Source organism: Mytilus californianus, unplaced genomic scaffold (genome assembly GCF_021869535.1).
Source record: "Mytilus californianus isolate M0D057914Y unplaced genomic scaffold, xbMytCali1.0.p SCAF_11, whole genome shotgun sequence".
In the NCBI taxonomy this organism is placed as follows: Eukaryota; Metazoa; Mollusca; class Bivalvia; order Mytilida; family Mytilidae; genus Mytilus; species Mytilus californianus.
The window spans coordinates 64,842,308-64,858,284 of NW_026262593.1; the positions used below are offsets into that span (position 1 = coordinate 64,842,308).

Sequence of the window (15,977 nt, forward strand, 5' to 3'; positions counted from 1 at the left end):
AACAAACCAGTGTAAACTGATTTGTATCACTACAATATAATAGTTATTACGTTGAGGTTGAATTTCCTGATATTTACTCATCATCCACGCACGAACTTGTCTCAGAAAAAATATATCTCTGTACATTAACCTCAGTTTTAGGTATAGAGATGTCATTTGTTTCTGTGACAAGTGCTTTTGACCATCCACAAGAACTTGCGGTCATCCGATGTTCAGTACTTCAGGACTTTGATCTATTCCCCAGGTCTCCTTGGTGATATCATTAGGATGTTATTGATATGCTTTATAGGTTTGTTTGCTTTATAGTTTGTTAACATAAGCAACACGACGGTTGCCACATGTGGAGCAGGATCTGCTTACTCTTCCGGAGCACCTGAGATCACCCCCAGTTTTTGGTGGGGTTCGTGTTGCTAAGTCTTTAGTTTTCTATGTTGTGTCATCTTTACTATTATTTGTCTATTTGTCTTTTTATTTTTGGCCATGGCGTTGTCAGTTTGTTTTCGATCTATGAGTTTGGCTGTCCCTCTGGTATCTTTCGTCCTTCTTTTGTTCTTATGTTGTACTGTTACACCACTTTTCCAGGTTAGGGGGAGGGTTGAGTGCTCACAAACATGTTTAATCCCGCCTTGTTCTTTATGTGCCTGTCCCAAGTCAGGAGCCTGTAGTTTAGTGGTTGTCGTTGGTTCTTGTCGGTCATATTTGTTATTCGTAAACTGTTTTGTTATAAACTAGGCCCTTAGTTTTCTCAATTGAATTGTTTCATATTTTTCATGTCGGGGCGGGGCCTCGGTGGCCGAGTGGTCTAAGTAGTTACTACTGTAATCACTAGCCAGTCAACACTGAGGTTGTGAGTTCGAACCCCGCTCGTGTGGGTGCACTCGACTCCAATCTTAATTGACTAGGATTGTCAGTTTTCCTATCGAAGGTCGGTGGTTTTCTCCGGGTACTCCGGCTTCCTCCACCAATAAAAACTGACCGCCACGAAATAGCCCAAAAGCGGTGCTTAAAAGTGGCGTTAAAACACCAAAAATCAAATCAAATCAAATCATGTCGGGGCCTTTTATAGTCGACCACACGGTATGTTGTTTTCTCATTGTTGAAGGCCGTATGGTTGCCTATAATTGCTTACATCCACTTCATTTGAACTTAGGTGGATATTTGTCGCATTGGCAATCATACCACATCTCCTTATTTCTATAATAATAGAAAAAAAATGTAAAAATAATATCTAATATATTTATACTTAAATTTCAGTAGTTTTCAACAACTTTAAAACTTTTTGATTCTGGTCCTGTTTTGAAAAAATACAATAAAATTGCTTTCTCTCTTTATGTAATCTAAATACATTACGAATTAGGCATCCATGATAATAAACGAACAATGATTTATAGTTGTTCCCTATTTCTATTCCAACAAGAGGCTCAGTTTTTTTTTTAAAGGGGGGTGATTCACGTTTTGTTTAAAATTATAAGTGATAGAAACTTGATTTTTTACATATTCATATGGAAAGCAACAGGGCTCCCCATCTTATCGAATGGCTCCTTATACTTATACTTCAAGAAGGTGCCTCGGTGACAAAATGGTCTATGTAGTCCAACTATTGATCACTAGCCTGTTAACACTGAGATTGAGAGTTCGAATACCGCACGAGGCAGGTATGCCCGACTCCATTCTTGAATGACTAGGATTGTCAGTTTTCTTACCGAAGTTCGGTTGTTATATCGGGCTTCCTCCACAAATGAAAACTGACCACCACGAAAAAGCCAATAATTCCGAAAGTGGCGTTAAAGACCAATCAGTCGATCAATCAATCTTTTGGAGATTGAAAAGAAAAGGGAATTATCCTATAACATAAAAACAAGGAGATGCGGTGTGTGTGCCAATGCGACAACTATCCACTGAATTTGAAATGAAGTGGATGTAAGCAATTATAGGTAACCGTACGGCCTTCAACAATGAGAAACCAACATACCGTATAGTCGGCTATACAAGATCCCACATGAAAAATATGAAACAATTCAATTGAGAAAACTAACGGCCTAATTTATAACAAAACAATTTACGGAAAACAAATATGACAGACATGAACCAACGATAACCATTGAACTACATCTCCTAATTTGGGACAGGCACGTAAAGATTGTGGCGGGTTAATCTAGTTTGTGAGCGCTTATACCTATAATTTACGTTCCTCTCACTTAATAATTCAAGCTAGTCACCAGAGCTTGTGTTTCATGTAATGATTTTCTTTATAGATGGTTTCTGTTTACAAGGTAGCTATTGAACAAACGGTTCCAAGTGGTCAACTTTAAAGTCATTAGACTATAATCCGTATAGAAATATAGAAATAACGCTAGCAAAAGTAAAATTATTATATGTTTGCTTTGATTGTTGATTTGTTTGCTTTTATACATTCTTTTAATATGATAGAAAATGGCATCTGCTGTACCATAGGAATACAGTGTGGCTATGAAACCAGAATTTGAGAAGTTTTTAAGGCCGACGAACATTGTGTTCGGTATTCAAGGCTTGACGTTAACACATTTTTTGACCAACTTTTTACTGCTTGGCATTGGCCTAACGTTCCCTGTCCGAAAAGTATAACATGGTCCCCGTGAACAGTCTGCATTTTCTCGTATCTTCTTGAACTTTGCAATCTAAAACTTAAGTGCAAGTCTTTGTAAGAATCAGGCAATTTAGAAAAATTTCAAAACATGGCAAAAAAAAAACCCACCGACCTGGTTAGGTCAACCATCCTATTTTGAATTTACCCTCATCCTGAGTTAGAAATAGTAAGTCTTTCGTTTCAGCTTGTCTGGTAATTAGAAAAAAACCTCTAGATAACGTTTGGTTGGAATGATAGCAAATTACGGAGTAAGCTCCCCTTTATTGTTAATTTCTAGTGAATTTCAACCAAATGATATCTTGAATTACTAGAACAGGGAAAGGAAACGAATGCTATATTCGTGCACCATTATACAATTTGAACTTAAATTAATGTCAACTTGGGTGGGTTTTTGTTTTTCATGTTTTCACCACTACCTGATTCTTATGCAGATTGGCACTTAAAACCAATTTTTTATACAAAGGAAAAAAGTAAAAATCACAATACGAACGTTATTCAGGCTCGCTCATAAATGAAATTTAAAAACTCGACGGCGTAAAATCATCAGAAACTTTAGAAGGATAGACCATTGACGTTAGGAAAAATAAATCAATATCAACAAGCATGCTGACGCAAATGCTACATCTAATACACGACATGATGATGCATAAAGAGGAAAACAGAAAATGCCTGAAACATCAGACCGTTCAACGGGTAACCACGAACAACCGAATTCTCTCATGAAGTTTGTGTACAGATTTAATTGGTTTAATCCCACCATATGTTGTGTTAGGTATTTGTTAGGCTATCTGGATCGTGCTTAATATGTTTTCATTTTTGTTATACTTGAATTTATGTCTTTTTTTTTTTATAGAAGTCGGTTGTTCGTAGTTCGATGAGAGAACATCACAAAACATTCATATTATCTAGACACGACAATGCAAAAACATAATGCATGTGCGATTACTAGTTTGGTCGATTGTCTAGTAGTTATCCATATCATTGCTCGATTTCTTTTGATTTAAGGTGGTACATAACATAACAGGGCGATAACTCTGTAAAAATCGGCTGAATGTTTTAATCACGTTCTATTGTTAAGGAAATATTAAGCTTCTCAATGATCAAAATTATTGTTTGTCAAACTGCTGTTCTTTCCGATAAAGTGTGTGGTTCAAGTTTTTTGAAAATTTTATATTTTTGTCAAAGGGTCAAAGTAAATATTTTGTCATAATTTTATGAAAATCAAACTAGCCAAATCAATTTTAATCAAGGTGTTTGGTACCACCTTAAAGACAGATATATACCAATGTATAATCAATCAATCATGAATCAACCGAATACCAAAATGCATTCTTCTGTTGCTGGACTCTTTTGGATTTATGACATTTGAACATCGGAAAATTACGTTGGTCTCTAATTAATACGAGAATAAGGTATAATTGACAATTCATTTACAACTCTCTTGATTTTTACCAAAGAAAAATTCCAGAACTATAACTACTGAATAAGTCAACTTCGTGTTCACAGCTAGAATTATAGAACTAGATCTTCTTTCATTCTACTACATACTAAATATTACATAATTGTCCTGAAAACAACGTTGATGATTAACCTTTTAGTGAAGATAGTTGTCATGTTTTTCAACAGAGAATCGGAATTTTTATTGAAGCAAACTGTGCTCTTTCTTGTCGACTTGGTCTTCTGTACAAATGAGACAGACCGCTTACAGGAAATTGTCAAGAAGAACGAAAAGAAGATTGCATTGTCTTTTAACAGTAAATTCTGCTATAAAGATAAGTTCCTTTCATAGATTGATTGAAAATTTGGTGACTATGTCGATCGCATTAATCGACATTCAACTTGATATAAAGATTACCAATTTTACTGTTAAATTTGTTTCATGTCTTAACTTTTACATTTAGAATTTGACTGTGAGGATGTGTCGCCAAGTTGATACGATATTCAGGGTTTTTCGTTTTCTAGCAGAAGAACCTTGATGAAGTGTTATGTATAAAGAACTATTGCGAAAAGTGCGCGTAATGGTTAAGGTGAAGTTAAAATTTTGAAAGTTTTACAGAGAAAATATTAATTTGATGATTATTGATTTTCGTTTGCTTGATGGTTTGGGATTTCAATTATCATTATAGTATAACCATTTCTTGATAACATTTACAGTAGTAATATACATGTAGATAAATAAACAAACAAGTTTCTTTTGTGTTTTTTCCTCTATACAGTTTGTGTTGGGCTTTTTTCTGTACTGTTTATGACGTTACTGCTTGAAATCTCCATGCAATACAGCAACCGATATTAAGGCTACTTTTAAGTAACTGTAAACATTCATAAAAATTGTAAAATTTGATATTTGTTTTGTGTTTTATAACCTACAAAGTAAAATAAGAAAAATACCGAAGTCCAGAGAAAATTCAAAACGAAAAGTTCCTTATCAAATGGCAAAATCAAATGTTCAAACACTTAAAACGAATGGAAAACAACTGTAATATTCATGATAAGTACAGGTATTTCCTTATGTAGAAAATGCTGAATTAAACCTTGTTTTATGGCTAGCTACAGTTCCACTCACTATGACAGTCGCATAGAATTTCATTATATTGACAACAATGTGTGAGCAAAACAAACAGGCATAATAGGTAAAAATGTCAAAAATTGGGTTACAGCAGTCAACATTGTGTTATAATATTAATCAATAATTTACAGTTCAAATATGATAATATAAAAAAGTAGATGTTGTTCAGATTAAAATTCATATCTCGAATTTGTACAAAATAGAAAATATTACATTTGATTGGAGTCATATATTTAAAGATATCAAAGATTTATAGACCCTATCAACTGTGTATACCCCGATAAAGGCACCGAATTTTGTCAGGAGAATTTTTGAGTTTATCATCATTTATACAAAGGAGCAACTCATTGATATACTGTAACCATTTCAAATTTGCCCCTATTTGTATGAAAATGACCTTTTAATTCGTTTTTATATCTATTGTATATTTTTATATCTATTGTATATAACAAGCAATGTTAATTGCTTCCTATACATAGATACTTAATTCTCTAAATCCAGTTACCAACGGTACAGAGAAGGAAACAAAAGAATTTAACATACAATGCTTAAAGTGATACAAGGAGTAAATCTTTACAAAAGACACTAAAAAATAGAAAGAAAAAACAAGCATAAAAACACAAACACAAACAAAACACAAACAAACAAACAAAAAAATATGATATTAAAAAACAAATAAGAGATAGAAATAGATCCATAATAAAATGTCTATTGGCCAGGGGGAATCAATTGTTCATTTATTACTCTGATAAGTTTACACAGTCCTTTTTACGTTGAAATCCTTTTTGCATTAAACAGAGTGAAATTTATGGGTATTTGGTCTTATGTGATAATATGAAGAACGGAGATTTTTCGTTTCGATTTCTATAGCAGGGCATTTCATGATGTAATAATACTTGTCTCCTATTTTTTGCGTATCACAGATATTACATTTTCTTTCTGATTATCATAATTATACCAACATCCACTTTCTATCGGTATTAAATGCGTGGTTTACAGTTTGAAATGTACATAATGTTATAATGTCGTAATCTTCAAAATCTAAGTTTTCTTTGAAAGAAAACTGTAATTTAGCCTTTCGGAGAGTTCTGAATTTCTGCATACCATATTTGTTCCAACTGATCAGTGAGTGTTTGTTGGTGATTAATGTAAGCCACTTATTATGCTCATTCTGAAGGTGGAAAGTATAAGTATGTCCGCATTCGATAAGAAATTGAATTAACATGTTTTATCAAAGGCAGATTATAAACGTTAATTGTATATCAGATTATATATGCTGGATGACAACTTCTCACCCCCATTTACAAGATTACACCAGTATGAAATAATCCTTGTTTGAATAGATACACTTACATTTGTAGTAGGTATCGCCTAGTTTCTTCATATACAATTGATGATGGGGTGCTCCTTTTCATATATTAAAGGTGTTTTAAAATTTTCAACTCTTACACATCATGCTTTTCGTATCCCCATACTTCGCATCTATATAAAAGAATAGGTTTTACAATTTGTTGAACAAATCAATTTGAAATTTTATCAAAAGATTGTACGTTCTACGTTTTTGTAGTATCCTGAACATAGCTTTTGTAGCCTTTTCAGCTAGATTTTTTTTTGCTTTACTAAATGACCTTTTTCTATTTTGAAGAAGTCTAAGTTAATTCAAATCTTTCACTATTTCAGTTTCTTCCCCATCGAAATGAAGTTTCGAATCGTTTGGTTGTCGTTCTTTGCAAAAGATCATTACTTTTGTTTTTGTTAAATTTTCTTTTGATTTCTACGTTTTACAATGTTTGTTAAAGCATTGAAGTTGCTTTTGGTAATCGTCTTTCGATTCTGCAATTAAAACAGTATCATCTGCACATAGAAGAACAAAGTCCATTTCTCCAGATGGTATCAAAGGCTTTGCAAAATCAATGAATGCAGTATTGAGCTTTTTCGGTCGATTAGACATTAAGTTTAAGATTGAAGAATGATGAATATGGTATCAACAGTCGAGTGGTCTTTCCGAAATCCACTCTGATTATCATAAATCAAGGAAAAGTATTTGGTGAATTTAGTTTGTCTTTCATTTAGAACAGATATGAACAATTTTCCCAAAACAGCTCAATATCATAGTAATTGGTCTATAATAGTTTGGATCGATTTCATTCCCTTTATTTTTAAAATCGGATGTATTTTTCCCGTAAGCAATTTGGTGCCCGGACTAAAATTGAAAAGAACGTAAATGTGAATGCATTGATCTGATGTAGATATTTAGTATTCGTTGAATATTTTGTCATCAACGCTTGATTTGTTATTCATTAACTTCCAGATGCATTTTTTTTTAATTTCGTCTGCTGTTGTAGCTAAATTTACTATCTCCTTTAACTCACCAATAGTATCTTTTGTGTGAGTTTCCAGGTCGTAAACATCTTCGCTATCATCATAATTAGGATTTTTAAAGAAATCCTATAGTATTTCAATTAGAATTTTGGGAGATTTACTCTTTTGGCCTTGATTTAGAAAATTCCAATATTCTTTAGGATTTCTAGTTTTCATTTTTTTTTTTATATTTCTACTCATATTCATTCTAAAGTTATTCAAACTTTGGTTAAGTATGTCTCTGTACTCCTTTTCACTTTAATTTTTTCTTTTCAATTTTTTATCGGTGAAATTCTTAATGCTTTTTTAATTGACATCATTCAAAAGTTTGTTTGGTTTTTTTTTTCGTTGAAGGATTTTTCATGTTATTTTGATGGGAATGTTGTTGTACCAAACGTGAGAGAATCAGCTTCCGTAAAGAATTTGCCTATTTTGTTAACAACTCTGTTTATAAAGTTTCTTCTATTATTGCTGCATTAGGACAACTTAATGCTTCTTCTTATGCAGATAGTTTTACAGCATCTATTTTAGCATTACATTATACATCATTTCATTCGTTGCTCCATTTGTTTATCTTCATTTCTAGATATTTTGTCGTTGGTACATGTATTTTCCAATTGATCCTCCTTAATAAAGATCACTGACATTTCTAATGGGCAGTGAACGTCTGAGTACAATGTACTGAGTCGAGTACATCGGAACTACTAACCATTTGTACGAAATCGGCAGTTCCCGTGAAATAATCCACCGCAGATGAATTTTTTCTTGATAATTTGCTTGATATATTTTCACCAATACGACCACTCATTATAAACAGATTATTAAATTCGAACATGTCAAGCAGCAAGTTGCCAAAGTTTTTATTTTTATCCTTATTACCTCTTATTTGAAGAATATGTAGATCATTAATCTCATCGGTAATATCATTTGGATCTATCTGTATAAAATCCGGATCAATTGCCGTTTGGGCTTTTGAAGCCTTCTGCTGGTAAGCATATATATTTACAATCGCTTGGAAAAGTTAATAGTTCGTTCTCAGTTTCACGGAAAGCACCGGGTGATCCATATTTAGTATTTTCTGGTTGAATGTATACAGTGCCAACTAGGACACTTCGTCTAGATTAGTGCAAAACAGAAGAGAGTTTAAGCCAAAGGACGTGTTTGCTATTAATTTTGACAACTTTTGATGTGCTCCCGTCAAGTTTCTTTGAACCTTTAAATCAAACCCCCGGATCTCCTGTTATTGAATCTGGTCTTTTTTTGTCTAAAATATAGCCTGGAATACAAATTTCATCATAGTCATCATCTTTTGTCTCGTGTAGGCAAATAACATCATATGAGTTCGTGTCCTTTTATTTGACCTGTTTGCAGGTCGCGGACTTTCTTCAGTTACCTATAGTACTGCTTGAATTTCATTATCTGACATGGGGTTATATACTTTACCATCTGTCTATCTTTTTGTGAGTGTAGCTTTATTTCCTTGTTCATTTTCTTCTTTCATCTTTAAATAAAGACGTCTTCTGCTTTCTTCGATTTCTTGGGGGCTCATTTTAGGTTCGGACTTACTTCTAGTACCATTATCAAGTCTCTATGGTATATGAATCTTTCTACTACAGGCCTGGTTTTATTTTTGTCATTGTTATTTCTCTTATTACCAAATAGATGGACATTGCCTTTTCCAATCAATTTATTTATTTGCAGGTCCTCTTTAATGAATACTTTCACTGCTGCTTCAGTATTCTCCGTACTGTTTTCTGTGATTCCAGAAGAACATGATTATTATTCATGGATCGACATTACAGGTCTAAGATGTTTTTTTTCTAATATCAGACAAGTTTTGCGTCTCTGCACATATGCCATTGTCATGTTTTAATTCAGATGCTTCACCTTTAAGCGATATAATGCTTAACGAATTTGAGTCACATCTATCTTTCACGGAATTGAAAAGATCGCTGATGTCTTTCGTCGATTGCTTTAATTCTTGATTCTAGTCGATCATTGATTTTGTTAATGAGTTCAAATAATTTATTAGTGTCTGCATTCTTTAAATACGCTCCAGGACATTTCACAGGACAGTTTAATGACATTGACGTTCCTAGGATATCCTGACCATTTTAGGATGACCAAGAGATCTCAATTGACTTCAAACGAAATGTACTTGAATTACCGCAATATTTTTCAAATAAAGCAGATGCAAATCAGATATAAGCCTATACCTATTTAAGAATTGTGATCAATTTGTTGGCGTTTATTATTTTCAGGTGAAAATACCGATTTGGATGAAATCATACTAAAAAAAAGTGACAAAGTTCAGCTCCAGCTAATAAAGAAGTTTAATGTGAAAAAATACGAGGAAACAAATATAACAGGTTGCGTAATTTTGTCAAAAGGTAGCTTGTTATAGCTGATTACTTTACAGATAAACTTCAGTTAATCAAATACAACCGAGATGAAGATGACGATAAAGTATATGATGTTCGTGTTATGTCTTACCCATACGATATTACGGTGATAGATTGTGATCGCATTGCTGTTACTAATCTTATGGATATCAGCAATTCATTGAAACACTAAACAATCATGACTTCCGTGTTCTACAGACTTTTCATCCACACGAAGACGGTTTCGGAATAACGGACATAAATAAAAATCTTTCCGTTGTAGGAAAAGATAAAATATTTGTGCTGAACTTATCTGGTTTGAAGCATATTGTCTTGATTATTCAACACGCAACTTACATTACTGTTTTCGAAGACATACTATTCTATACTAATAGAAGTACAAAAATGCACTGCAGTAACATGAATGGACAAAATGTGTGACAATTTAAGCATAGAAAAATTGAACACCCGACAGGCATAGCAATTGACCGCAATCAGAACGTATTTGTCGTATCTCACTAGCCAAATAATCTTTCTCTTTAAGGTGACACGGTAGTATTTCCTGGCCCATAGGGATAATGGTAGCCTTTTTAGAATTTTCATCACTTTCTAACACTGCCCAAAATTCTACATACACAGTTACCTGAAGTACTTTCATTATAACTAGAACACACCCGCGAAATCGCGGGCATTTAGAGCGTGATTGAAAGTATGTAAACTGTAGTAGGATGTATTTTTGTAAAATATTTTATGACTGGAGAATTTCAGAAAAGGTATCAAAAGTCATAGGTACTTGGGGACAGGACAATTTTTTTTAGCCCTCCCCCTTTTTTCCAAAGTCCGCTATTTTTTTCTGTTAATTTCAATTATTTTGGCGTTTTTCTGTATACTATAAACATACATTTACTATAAATAAAGTGTATTTGCTATTTACTATCAATTCCAAGTTTACTATCCACGGCGGTATAAACTGAAATATTATATAGAGAATACATATACTATAAATAAAGTGTATTTGCTATTTAATATCAATTCCAAGTTTACTATCTTCCAAGTTTACTATCCACGGCGGTCACTGATATATTATATAGAGAGTCTCTATATAATATATCAGTGACCGCCGTGGATAGTAAACTTGGAATTGATAGTAAATAGCAAATACACTTTATGTATAGTATAAGTATGATCATAGTATACAGAAAAGCGCCAAAATAATAGTTCTATCCCCAAGTACTTATGGAAATTATGTGTAATTTTAAAACAGTCCTAAACGGAAGTCTTGTCTTTGACTTAAAAGTCCGTCCGAAGACGGAAATAATATCCGGACGCCTTTATTTTCGTTTTCCTCCCAAAATAACCCAAACTGAATAATCATAAGCGAGGATGACAAATGCGACTATGCAAGGTACCTATAGGACACAGACGCATAATGATTAATTTATTGTGGAAGGAAGTCAGAGAAGCGACACACAAAATGAGGTCTTCTCATTTAATAGTATAGATATTCAGAAATTAATTTGAATATGTATGATGACCGTTAACTTGTTTTGCTATCTTTATAAACCTTTGACTACTAGTGCTTTTAGGTCTTTTATCCAATCTCACCGTTAAGATACATTGACTTAAGTAGGGTACATAAAGGAACAACCTAAATTCCGGAATGTAAATACTACCGTTCCACCTGTAGGCAATGGCGACAAAGGTTGTAATGCATTACTGTCAGACGGTAACGGTTTAAGTCAACCACATGCATTTTGTTATGACAAACACAGATATACATTACTGTCAGAAGGTAACGGTTTAAGTCAACCACATTTCATTTGTTATGACAAACACAAAAATACATTACTAATTTGTGATAAATTAAGTGGGAATTCTGCCTTGTATGACGTTACTAAAATATAATACCGAATTGGAAAGTACGATGGAAAGAAAAAGAAAAGTTACAATTGTGTTTACAAGTGAGTAATCGATTTAAAAGAGGTATGGTCAATTCCTTGCATTAGTATTTCCCGAGGCTAAATCCGAGAGTTGAAGATTAGATTATATAGTAATATATTTCAGCAATTAAAAACAGATTCATAAAATCTACATTAATTTTTATTCAGAGGAATGCATCCCTGTTGAAGATCATTTTGGTACAACATATCAAACATACCAAATTTTACAAACTAGTTCATGAGTGCAAAATTGATAAAACCTCACAGGCATTCGAACGCAAATGTTAACTACTGCTGAAAGTAAAAGTACAGAAGCGTCAACTTGATCAACGAAATGAAATAAAATTAGTAATACATAATTATGGTACCGGAATAACCTGCATCGAATACACGTACTTTCGGAACACTAACAATTTGGTACACCAAAAAAATAAAAAATTACGAGGCATCAAAAAAGAAAACAAAAACTAATCAGAACCATTATCATTATTCATTAGGTACTTAGTAGTAAATATAATTAAAAAGTAAAATACCAAAAGAAAAACGAACTCCAGGGAAAATTGAAAACGGAAAGTCCTTTATCAAATGGAAAACAACCGTCATATTCCTGACTTGGTACAGGCATTTCCTTATGTAGAAAATGATGGATTAAACCTGATTGTATACCTAGCTAAAACTCTCACATTTTTGACAGTCGCACGAAATTCCATTATATCGACCACAATGTGTGAACAAAACAAACAGACATAAAAAGTTAAAACGTCAAAAATTAAGGTACTGTAACAGCAGTCAACATTGTGTTATACAGGGTTGAAAAATCAAAAGTTTTCATAGAATTAATTTCAGAGAAAGATCGAGATTTAAATTATCAAGAAGTTCTTTAGAGTTTTTTTAGAATCCACATATGGTTAATCAGTTACTGTTTCTAAGGCTTTTTCAATCCCATAAACTGTATGACGTCATGTCATCGATGTCAGTCACGGTTACAAAGGTTTTTTTCAAACCCTTTTAAATCTGTCACATCACTCGAAAAGAAAACATCTATTTGAGGTACATGTATATAATAAAGTATATAAAAAAAATCATCAAAGATGCCAGGCTTATAATTTTGCACGCCATACGCGTGTTTCGTCTACAAAAGAATCATCATTGACGGTCGAATCAAAAAAGTTAAAAGGCCAAATAAAGTTTGAGGTTGAAGAGTATTGAGGACCCCAAAAGATACAATGCTTATAATTTTGGACGCCGGACGCTCTTTTAGTCTACACAAGACTCACCAGTGGCCCTTGAATCATACAAGTTAAAAGGCAAAATAAAGTACAGAGTTGAAGAGCACTTAGGACCCAAAATATGATACGACTGTTTCAATATCATACACTTATTACATAGATGCCAACCCCCTTTGAGTGCAATCAGTAAAAAGGCATGCACATTTCCGTAATTTGTGTCTTTTTTCAGTAATATTAACGTAAAATTTTATAATAATCATATGAACAACTTGGCACACAGTGATATGATTGATTATTGATCGCCATACGTCCAGTGGCAAATATTTTATGAATATTCAGGAAGAGAACAATAAATTCAAAATGTAGGTTCTTTAATAGAAGTTGTCCGGATGAGGGTCGGGAAAATTTACACTGCCACTGGAAAATGAGGGTATATGGGATATGGGACAGACATTTAGCATTACAACAGGCCACCTACGGTCCTATCAAAGAGTTGTTTCAACGTTTCTTAACGTGGAGTATGTAGCACTCTTTTTTCAAGAGGCATATGAATTAACGTCCCCATTCCGACCGGACGTGGCTGCGTACTTGTACATCCACCACAGCCAAACGGACACCCAATTTGGCAAGAGTATTACAGCTTATGGAAGAAAACCTGTAGTGACCATATTTGTATTCCTTAGTCATCCTTTTGGGTGGCATTCAGTGACAAAATGATTTCCTTTATATGTCAGAACTACGATTCAAAGTTGATTAGCAAATGACCATCGCGTTAAATGGAAATATTTTTCATAATATATACAAAAGGCATAATGGTCCAACTTTCTAGTTTTCTTTCTTTGTTTCAGAAATTTAAATTGTAACACCAGACATTGTAAAATTAAAAACAAAGACTTGTTTCGTTCATTAATTATTCAAAATTAGTGAATCATTTTTTACTGGTAGTCCCGATAAATTGTTGGTTGCTTAATGTCCAATGGCAAATATTTCATGCTTGTTCAAAACGAGAGAAGTTAACAATAAATTCAATAGGTAGGTATTACAAAAGAGGTTGTCCGGGATGAAGGTCGGGAAAATTTGGACTACCGCGGGTAAATGAGGGTATATTGAATAGGGACAGAAATTTAGCATTGCAAAAGGCCACCTACGGACCCCTCAAAGAGTTGTTGCAAGGGTTCTTAACGTTCAAAGAGCGTTGCACTCTCTCCACACGAGGCATCAGATTTAACGTCTTCATTCTGTCTGGACGTGGCTGCGTACTTGATACATCCCGCACAGCCAAACGGACGCCCCACTTCGGCGAGGGTTCTACTACCGGTCGGAGGAAGACCAGTGGTGACCATATTTGTATTCCCCAGTCATCCTTTTTAAGCGTCTCAATTGTCAAAAATGATTTATAAACGGAGAACTGTTCTGGACAGGTAATGAATGTAAATCCGTAACAAACAGACTGTTCATCGTAACACCGTAATTTGGGTCCAAAAATCGTAACAATTACGGTAAAATCGTAATGGTTGGCATCTATGTTATTAATCCCCAACCAATATATTTCCTCCAGCTCTTGTCGTTATATTGGTATCTCGGGTTGATACGGGTGAGATATTGAACAGCTATATATAAAATTGAGAATGGAAACTGGGAATGTGTCAAAGAGACAACAACTCGACCAAATAGCAGAAAACAGCTCAAGGCCACCTATGGGTTTTCAACACAGCGAGAAAATCTCGCACCCGGAGGCGGCTTTAGCTGGCCCCTAAATGTATACAGGTTCAGAGAAAATGGACATACTCTTTATACATTTTGTACTGTTTGTTTATTTGTTTTGATTTGTTTGTTTGTTGTTGTTTTACATTTTTTTTGTATTGCGTACTGAAACTTCTCAGAGTATACGCAACGAAGAAAAGACTCAATTCCGGGGTGATTAGAACTTTTGACATTTTATTTCACATTCGTAAACTTATGTACTAATTGACTAAACTTGGTTCATTGCAAGAATAACAGTAACTGACTGTGCATGCCTAGTTTTCATTATTTGTAAGTACACATTATTGAGATATTTTGAGAAACAAAATAATTTATAAATGATGAAGTGTTTGAACGGTTGTCTGTATGTAGCCTAACGTTTTCAGACTTTGCTACACGTAATTTGAATATTGTGATGTGTTGACAATATGACTTTGATTAATTATCATTTGTGTAGTTCCTTCATGTTTTCAGCAAAATCGCTGGAGAAATAACAAATTGTATATTTTTCAGTGATGAATGTTGAATGCACTAGCGCAACCCTTCCAAATTAGGGTAGGGTTGAGTGCTCCAAAATATTTTTAACGACGCCACATTTTATATGTGTCTGTCCCAAGTCAGGAGCAGGTAATTCAGTGGTTGTCTTCTTTGCTGTCGTTCATATTTTTTTTTTTTCGTTATCGTTTTAGTCATAAATCAGGCCGTTAGTTTTCTTGTTTGAGTTGTTTTACAATTAATATGACATGTCAAGGTCATTTATAATGGACTATACGGCATGGGTTTTGCTCATTTTAGAAGGCCGTACGGTGCCCTATAGTTGCTTCCATCTTATTCACTTGGTCTCTGGTGGATAGTTGCTTCGTTGAAAATCATACCACATCTTCTTTTTTTATTATAATATTGATTAAACTTGTATATTCTTTTACCACTGGCACGGGATGATTGCTCGCTCGCTAACACGTTTTAACATGCTAAACGGTATGGATTTTGCTCATTGTTGAAGAAGACCGCATAATGAGCTGTAATTGATATTTTATATTTGGTCTTAAGTCTTTAATGAATAGTTGTCTCATTTGAATGCAAACAAACGTCTCCTTACTTTATATTAAACATGGTCTAAATTAATAATAT

General features: G+C 33.7%; 1 long non-coding RNA gene across 1 annotated transcript in view; it reads right to left on the minus strand.

The window, feature by feature from the left end:
• Nucleotides 1-15,977, minus strand: part of LOC127720532 (uncharacterized) — a 362,531-nt gene that overhangs the window by 268,654 nt on the left and 77,900 nt on the right. The gene's annotated exons all lie outside the window — the stretch shown is intronic.